The 8,684-nt window shown below is 42.4% G+C and overlaps 1 long non-coding RNA gene across 2 annotated transcripts; it reads left to right on the top strand.

The window, feature by feature from the left end:
• Positions 1–2,678: 2,678 nt before the first annotated feature.
• Positions 2,679–7,636, top strand: LOC123808858. Of its 2 annotated transcripts, XR_006783841.1 has the most exons (4): positions 2,691–2,780; positions 3,378–3,514; positions 3,675–3,787; positions 7,310–7,636. It is a non-coding gene; the product is annotated as an uncharacterized LOC123808858 (long non-coding RNA). The 2 variants fall into 2 exon arrangements; XR_006783842.1 differs by lacking the exon at positions 3,378–3,514 and having other exon boundaries at positions 2,679–2,780.
• Positions 7,637–8,684: the final 1,048 nt, after the last annotated feature.

Here is an 8,684-nt window from a genome sequence, read left to right as displayed (position 1 = left end):
GCCTTGCCCAAGGCCAGAAAAAAAAAGAACAAACAAACAAACTAGTTAATTCCAGGGATCCACAAACAGGGAGCCCCCGTTTCTAGTATTTTACCATCTCATGCTTCCCTCCATGGTAACCATAGTGTTTTCCATTACTTTTAGGGAGTGTAGGAGGGAGAGAGGTTTTGGAGAGGGGGAGGGGGAGGGAGAAAAGGAGGGGGAGAAGCAGATGTGAGAGATAACATCGATTGGTTGCCTTTGGTATGTGTCCTGACTGGGAACCGAGCCCATAACCTAGGCATGTGCCCCAGCTGGGAATCAAACTGGCGACCTTTCGGTTTGTGGGATGACGCCCAACCAAGTGAGCCCCACTGGTCAGGGGCATGGTAACCATATTTGTATCAGCAACTGCTAAGGAAAGAAAAAGAAAATTTCATGCCTTAATTTCTAACCTATCAATCTCAACTAGAAGGCATTGCATAATCACGCAGTTCACCTGTGGGCCGTACTGCTTTGCTGGGGCTTTATGGGAAACTCCTTTGTAAATCATATGGCAAAAAAGACAAGTAACTGTTGCTTGATTTGTAACTTATAAAGTTAGGAGAGGCATCCTGCAATGAGTGAAAGGATTGGATCTGGTGTGGGGTGAAGTCTGGCAGTGTTGTGCTGCGTAATGGAAGCTCTGAGTCTGCGAAGGGCACTGCGTGTGATTGCGGAGGGCTCAGCCAAGGTGAGGCCCAGACCTCGAGGACTGAAAGGGCTGTTGGGAGCTTGGCCAAAAAAGGGGAAGATGGATAAAAAGATTATATTTGATAATTGGTGCTGAGATCGCTTTTATTTGCATGAAAATAATGTGATACAGGTAAATATCAACTGCATTTCAACCTTTGAACTTCCATGCAGAACACCTCTCCGCACATTACATAGCCTTCCCCCAACCCAGCCTTTGACAAACTGTAAGTTCCCCACAAAGATCTTTCAAAACTCAGCTCTGTGATGGAATAAATAAAAAAATAAAGATTCTTCTGGGGGCCATTACTATATGTTTCCGGTTGTATAAATCCGTAATTCTGTAACCTAGGCCTTTTAACTGTCTTTCAAAACAGGCATATTTTGAAAAGTCGTGGTTGCTACATTAACCCTTACACTGGCGTTGACTGAATCCATCACGGAACCCGTCATGATGGGCAGGCCAAGCTGATGGAAGAGACACTCATGCTCACTCTCCAGGCACAGGGTTTGGATGATGTGGCACTCCATGCAATATGTACACTGCCAGCGTCTTCTAGAAAATGACATTGATTTAAGATAAATACCATATGATTTCACTCATATGGGGATTCTAAGGAACAAACTGAACTAACAAGCAAAATAGAGACAGACTCACAGATAGAGAGCAGGATGACAGCTGTGGGGGAGTTAAGGGGTGGAGGGATCGAGCAAAAAGGATAATGGACTATGGACATGGACAACAGTGTAGTGATTTGGGGGAGAAGAGGATATAAGGGGACTAAATGGTAATGGAAAAAATACAGTAAAAATGTTTTAAAAATAATTCAAAGGATTAGGAAATGGAGGATAAGTATTTTTTCCCCAAAGGTGCTTTGTGCTTGTAATTTATTCTTTTGAGGATATGGTGACTCTATTTTTGATCAGTTCATGGTGGAAAAGGGACAGAAGGAAAGGAACAGTGATTCTGAACCCTAAGCTATGAGGGATATATCTTCTCTAGTCCATGTTCAGAGTCTTTGGGGCCAACATCAGACTGGTTTTAATGGACTGGCATTCTAGCCCCATTGTGGTAATGCACAAGCCCTGATGAGTGGATACTTCCACTCATCACTGCTGGCCCCAAGTCAAGGACCATGCTCCCATGGGGCGCAGTGTCACCTCCAGAGAGGCCTGCCTTGGACAGTGTAGGCAGGGGCGCCTGGGACCGGTGCCGTTGAAACTCTCACACGCAGTTGCTTTACTCCTAAATCTAAATTAAGTTCAGAGCCCAGCACTGAGAGTCTGAGAGGCCAAGTTAAAGGAACCCTGTTCTGTCCTTGTCTTAGGAAGACTGCTCGCATAGGTCACCTCAAACATGATGTTTATTATATTAAGTGCATAAATAGGTAGTTTGTGAGATCCTCAGAATAGGTAAGACTTTCCTAGGAGGAACACCTGGAAAGGTGAGCATGGTCGGAACTGGGGAGAGAAGCACAAAAGAGGAAGCGGGTCTGTGAAATGCTGTGGAGATACTTCCAGCGGCTCGTCACTCTGCTCTTGGACACACGGATATTGGTCCTGACCTGTTTCACTGGGGGAATGAGGCAGGACAGGGAGGGCAGAGCAATGAGGGAGAAGGAATTAGGAATCACAATTTGGGGGGGGTTCATATTTGATTTTTAACAAATTGCATCGAAAGTTAACAAATTGCATAGAAGGCAAGGGAAAACCCCTCTCTTCCAAGTTGTGTCATTGTGGTATTGAGCAAATTGGTATTTCTGCAATCTTAAGGGGGTATAAACAAACTCTTTTCTCTAAGTATGGGACAAAAACTGCTTCTCCCCACACCTTTCGGAGTTGCCTCATGGTTTTACACACACTCCCTGCCCTTCCCCGTCCAACACACGCTGCAGCACTACAGGATTGGGCAATGGCCCTTCCCACTCTCCAGTGCTGCGGTCACTTTGCAGTTATGAAATGTCATAGAGAGCCTCTGCGTGGAGGTCTGCGTCGAGCCTTCCTGTTCTGCTGAGCTTTCAACAGCTCTTTCCCCGTTCTTTTGAACTGGCAATATTCAAAGTGGGGAAGTAAGCATCTGAAATTATTTTCACCTTACTTTTAAAGATTGATTTTTCTTTAAAAGAATCAAGTGGAAAGGGGGAAAAAAGGTATTTCCCCACCCACACTGCGTGCCAGAACGCTACAGACTTTCCAGGGTAATCTACATTTGGGCACAGACCAAGCTTGACACGGTTGAGCTCAAAGGGCGAGAAACGGTTTGTGAGAGTTATGAGCATTTGGGGGGAGGGTTTTATTTTTAATTAGGGGCTTATTTAGAATGGAAATCTGTGTGTAATCTGAACTGCTGCGTGCATTCTGGTGGACATGAAATGGGGGAACAATGGGAACTTGTGTTGGAAGTTTATCGGAACTGCAGCCCTGTTCTCCATACCTCAGTTGTCTGGGTAACTGTACTGTGGACTGCAGTGACTTCACTGAACGGGCGCTCTCAGATGGAGGGCAGGGAAACTGTAGACAGCCTTCCCGATGGGAGGCGGGGAGAGTGAAAGAGAGGGATTCACTGTTGCAAACTTAAATGCCTTTTGTCTCCCCGTATTAAATGCTTGTTTCTAAACCCTGAGCTAGTCCCTAGGAGTCTCCTTTCTCTTCCTTCTCCTGCACAGGAAGTCTTTTCCCTGGGCACTCGCCTAGCTCCTGGTCCCCTTCCCCTGGGAAGACCCACTCAGTATTTGGACTTGGAAATGCTCCTGTGGCCCCTCCATAGCACCAGCCGCGCTGGGTAGCCATGTCATACACCCGGGTAAACATATTTTCCTTTCTGTCTTGAAAGTTCACGTAACTTTCTTGACCTACTTTGTATACACTAAGACTAGAGCCAAAAATGTACTTTGCCTCATCAGATAGAGGTTTTTTTGCCTGCCTGATCCCGACTTTTTTTGTGTATCAATATTTCTTGGCAGAGATTTCTTCCATTAAAACTGCTGTCTTGGGATTGGAGATGAAAGGACCCGACACTTAGCAGCAGATGAGCTAAGCCTAACGGAGAGAATGACTTATGGATTCAGGAGCTTGGGTGAGGATGATACACATATAGTTACATTCTGCTCAAATCCCATACTCTGGCCTACCCTTCTCTCCGTTTGAAAACAGATGAGTTCTGTCTAAGTGATACGGGATGTGAAAAGAGAGCACGATAAGAAGACATCATGTGAGAGAAATCCATTAGTGTGCAGACAAACCATGAGAAGGAGTCAAAGCATATTTTTGGGGTTGTTGTAAGTTTATTAAACAATTCTCTTTAAAGGAACATTGGGAAACATTTGTAACTGAATTTGATGAAATCCTTTCTTGAAGATCTAAGTGGGAATTCAGAAGGAGGTCTGGGAAGGAGGGGCTGCCGCTTTCCTGGGGGAGGAGGTGAGTGAGAAAGCAGCTTCTGATGCAGCGATGCAGCCCAGGAATGGGGTCAGGGGGATGCGGAGAGCAGGAGAGGGGCTTTCAGAGAGAAAACCAAGACTCGACATGCTTTTAAAATTATAACTTTTTAAATTGTTATTTTATAACTTATTTTCAGTGTATTGGGACCAATGAACTTATGACAGGTAGAATTAAGTGTAATTAAAAACAAAACAAAAGAAAAAACACCAGCACATAGGAAGAAGGGGAAGATTGTGAACACATTCACCTATTAACACATTTTTCTGCTTTTGAAATTTAAAAAGTTTCTCACGTTATCATTCTTTGCACAACTCAAAAACAAGTATTGTTCTTTGCTGTATGTAAGAAAGGTAGGTCTGAAAAAGGTATTCCAGATATGAAATTCAGATTGTCTTGACAGGTAATTCAACTAAAGGCATGTGTTCGCTACAGTTTTCCAAGTCACTCTCCAGCTGAGGGGCGGCAGGTACAAAGCAGGAGGTGAGAGAAATAAACCTCCCAGGCCGGCTTTTTGAGAGAGAGAGAGCAGCTCTTCAGGGTCCTGTTGGGACATTCATAAGGGCAGCCAAACCCACCAAAGAGGGCATTTCAAAGGATTGAGGCAAGAAGTACATACTAGGTATTTTTGTGTGGGAATATACTCTAAAGAGCAAAGCAGATATATCTTGTTTGATTTGGGGCAACAGTATTGAATATACTCAAATAGAATTTCAAGGATCAAGGCCCCATTCTGATGCACTACCAGACTTATTAAACATTTTAAATAGTGAAAGCAGAGGCTAATGCTTTTACATACTAATCAGTCCACAATGGGTTAGAGAAATTTAGATTTCAGTCTGGAATACCATGTTTCGCTTTACTATGATCTAATTAAGTCTTTCAAGTGTTTCCGTTATAATCTGGACACTTACGCACACTGCTCTTTGCATTTCTTATGATTACTAAGAGCTGTTGGCTTTAGTGAGGACTTGTTTTAACCCTCTGAGAGAGAGAAAAAGAATGAGACCAGCAAAGAGATCCTTCTTGCAGGTTGGACCCAGGTGAGCACCTGGGAGTCTTGTACCCAACAAACTGAAGTAAGTTTGGAACTGAAGGCTAAAGATGGCTCTAAGAATAATTATGGTAGTCCATGTTAATTGACTATTGATTAAGTGATTGGTGCTAAGTAGATCATTTATTGTCAGGGTTAATTATTGGTGCCAGCTTGACTGAACAAGGGAATATCCAGATATCTGGTAAAATGTTTTTTCTGGGTATCTATGAGGGTGTTTCTGGAAGAGGTGATTTCTGGAGAAGATCCACCCCCACCAGCGTGTTGAGGAGGCATCATCCAATCTTTCTCTCTTTGTGAGCTGAGACATTCATCTTCTCCTGTCCTTGGACATGGGAGCTCCTGATTCTTGAGCCTATGGCATTGGACTGGGAGTTACACCACCTAGTGCCCTAGTTCTCGGCCCTTAGACTGGGATTGAACTATACTACTGGCTCGTCCTGCTTCATCTGCTTGCTTTCAACATGTTGTGGCATATCTTGGCCTCCATGGTCACATTAGCCAATTCCTACAGTAAATCTCCTCTTGTACATCTATTTATATAGCCTATTGGTTCTGTTTCTCTGGGGGGACCCTGACTAGTACATACACACTACCTCTTTTAATGCCCCACGCAGCTCCATTGAAAGAACCATTATCCTTTCTATTTTACATATGAGAAGAGTGAGCCCTAAACTTGCATTTAGATATACTGCTGGCCATTAGCAAGGCTGGCATTAGAATCCTGCTCAGTCTGACTTTGGAGCTTGAACTGGATCCCAACGTGTGAAATTACTTCTGATTTTATGGAGATTGATGTGGAAGACACCATTTGCACCTAAACATCTTCAGATAAATCCTCTTGAGTTCTGTGCTGAAGTTCACTTACTCAGGTTACAAAGTGTTGAATTAGCTTGACTCTTTCCCACTCTTCTTGAAGAAAGTATTAAGGCAAGTGAGAACCAAATAAAATGATGGGACTAGAATGAGACCCAGCTGGCTGTTTCACTTTTCTTTCTCTTGAGAATGTGCCTCAGTTTAATTTACTTCTACAAATATTAATTTAGAAAATAAGTAGCCCTGGCTGGCATAGCTCAGTGGATTGAGCGTGGGTCTGCAAATCAGAGGGTTGCTGGTTCGATTCTCAGTCAGGGCACATGCCTGGGCTGCAGGCCAGGTCCCCAGTGGGGGGGCAAGTGAGAAGCAACCACCCATTGATGTTTCTATCCCTTTCTTTCTCCTTCCCTTCCCTTCTCTCTAAAAACAAATAAAAATCTTAAAAAAAGAAAAAAGTATACAGTCTAGTACTATGATAAGTACTATGGTAATGTACTTATGCTGTGTAAGTACTGTTAATTACCTGTTAAGTAATAAAAACACAATATACTTGCAACAATTAGATAAATATAGGAGAACATACTTGTGCCTACCTAAGTAATATAATTCACTTTGCTTCCCCAAACAATTCTGTGTTAAAATAGTCTCACAAAAGGAGTATCTTTGATTTTGATTTCTAGGTGATCTAATAAAAGGACACTTTTCAAAGTATCTGGCTTGAATATCTGCTTTTGCCACCACTGGACCCATACCAGAGGGGACTCACTGAACCAGTCTTGGAGCCTCATACTTGGTGCTCAGCGAATACGAGCCCAACAAAGCAGTGGTCCCCAACCTTTTGGCACCAGGGACCAGTTTCTTGGAAGAGAATTTTTCCACAGACCAGGGTTGGGGCGATAGTTTCCAGACGATTCAAGTGTGTTACATTCAAGCTTACAGGCTGTGTGGCCTGGTTCCTAACAAGCCAGACCGGTTTTGGTCTGCAGCCCAGAGGTCTGGGACCCCTGCAATAAAGAACATCTCACAGGCCAATTTAAGGACATCACTGAATGACTCCATTGAGCCAGACAAATCAGGAAGGAACAGCTGAGGGATTTAGAACCCTCCAGGAAAGAAACACAAGTAAACAGTGGGAATTCACAGGACGTATTATTAAAATATTAAAATAACATCTCATTGTTAAGATTTTAAAACTTAAACTCTTATCCTTGCTCTTAAGAATATCACATTAATAAACTACACTTTGATCTATGAAGTGATTCTTGAAATGTTTCCACATTTATCCTTTAGGTTATTATCCACCCAATCAAATATGCAACTCCTGGAAATCTTCAACTGAGTTTTTCAGAAATGGAACCTGCACTTGGCTTTCGGATCAGTGTCAGACTTTGTTGAAGTCTCTGTCACTTGTGATAAGGCAGCATTTATAGATGGTCAGGCCTGTGTGCCAAAGAAAATGGAATCTGAATTCAGGCTGTTGGCAAGCAGACACATAAGGGTACAGCTATGATAAATTCAAGAGGAATGTAGTGACAATTATGAGAACAGACAAGGTTTGAAATTATAATAAAAATAAACTTAATTATAATAAAAATAAAATTGACCTAATTTGTTGAACTTCTCCTAAGTTTTCTATATTCTATATACTTCATCTCTTAATTTTACACAATTCCTGTAAGGTGGTTGGTGTTTTTGCCAACCTATGAAATGCATACAGAAGCAAAAACTTGTAAAAGTTAGCTAACTTGCCCAAGACCTCTCTGCTAATCTGCCACCAAAAACGTCTCCTAGTCTAAGGACAGTAATTGCAACAGCAACAGAAAAGCTTGTTGCTTGTTGAAAATGGTCACACACATGGTCTCTGAGGTTTAGCAGTCATGTTCACTTGGGCAGTAACCATGGACACGGGTCTGATGCTGTGTGCTGGATGGCACCACCAGAATTTGAGCTGAGAGATACTGCTGGTATGTCGTGGCAGTGGAGTGCAGAAAATCCCTTGTTCAGAGCAAAGAGGGGGAACCCCCAGAAGTGGAACAGCAAACTGCTCAATATCTTGTCTCCCTGTAACTATAAAACAGCTGATAAAACTCATTCATAAAAAGCAGGGCACATCATCAGAGACATCAAAAGCATTTTTCTGTTCTCTCTGGCACAATTTCTAAGTGTACTCAGATTGCACACACACCACTGTGATCAAAATTAGCCTCCTCTAAGTAGCAAAGATTCATTCTTGTTTTGTGTATTCGTAACAGTTAAGTTATATAGTGGGTTAGCCAAAATGTCTGTTTAGTTTTTTTCCATAAAATGCACATTTTTCATGTTCACCGATAACTTTATTGATTTGGATATTTTGGGTATGTCAGCTATCTCCTGCTATTGACTTCTAGTGGGTAGAGGCCACGGGTGCTGCTAAACATCTTCCAATGCATAAGACAGCCCCACAGCAAAGAACTATTTGGCCAAAGTGTCAGTAACAAGAAACTTAACAAGTCACTTTTGTTACATTCAATCAGTCACAGCACCTTTTCTATACACTGAACAAATCATTTTGGGGTTTGCTTTTTTTTTTCTGCATTTCAGTTGTGTTTTTACCTTCCTTGAATTATAAAGCATACTATGCTGAAAATGTTGGCATATTTTCTTTCATTTTCAATATTAAAATGGC

Source organism: Phyllostomus hastatus, unplaced genomic scaffold (assembly GCF_019186645.2).
Source record: "Phyllostomus hastatus isolate PE091 unplaced genomic scaffold, TTU_PhHast_1.1 phas_scaffold_501, whole genome shotgun sequence".
NCBI lineage: Eukaryota > Metazoa > Chordata > Mammalia > Chiroptera > Phyllostomidae > Phyllostomus > Phyllostomus hastatus.
This window is presented reverse-complemented; position numbering and strand designations above follow the sequence as displayed.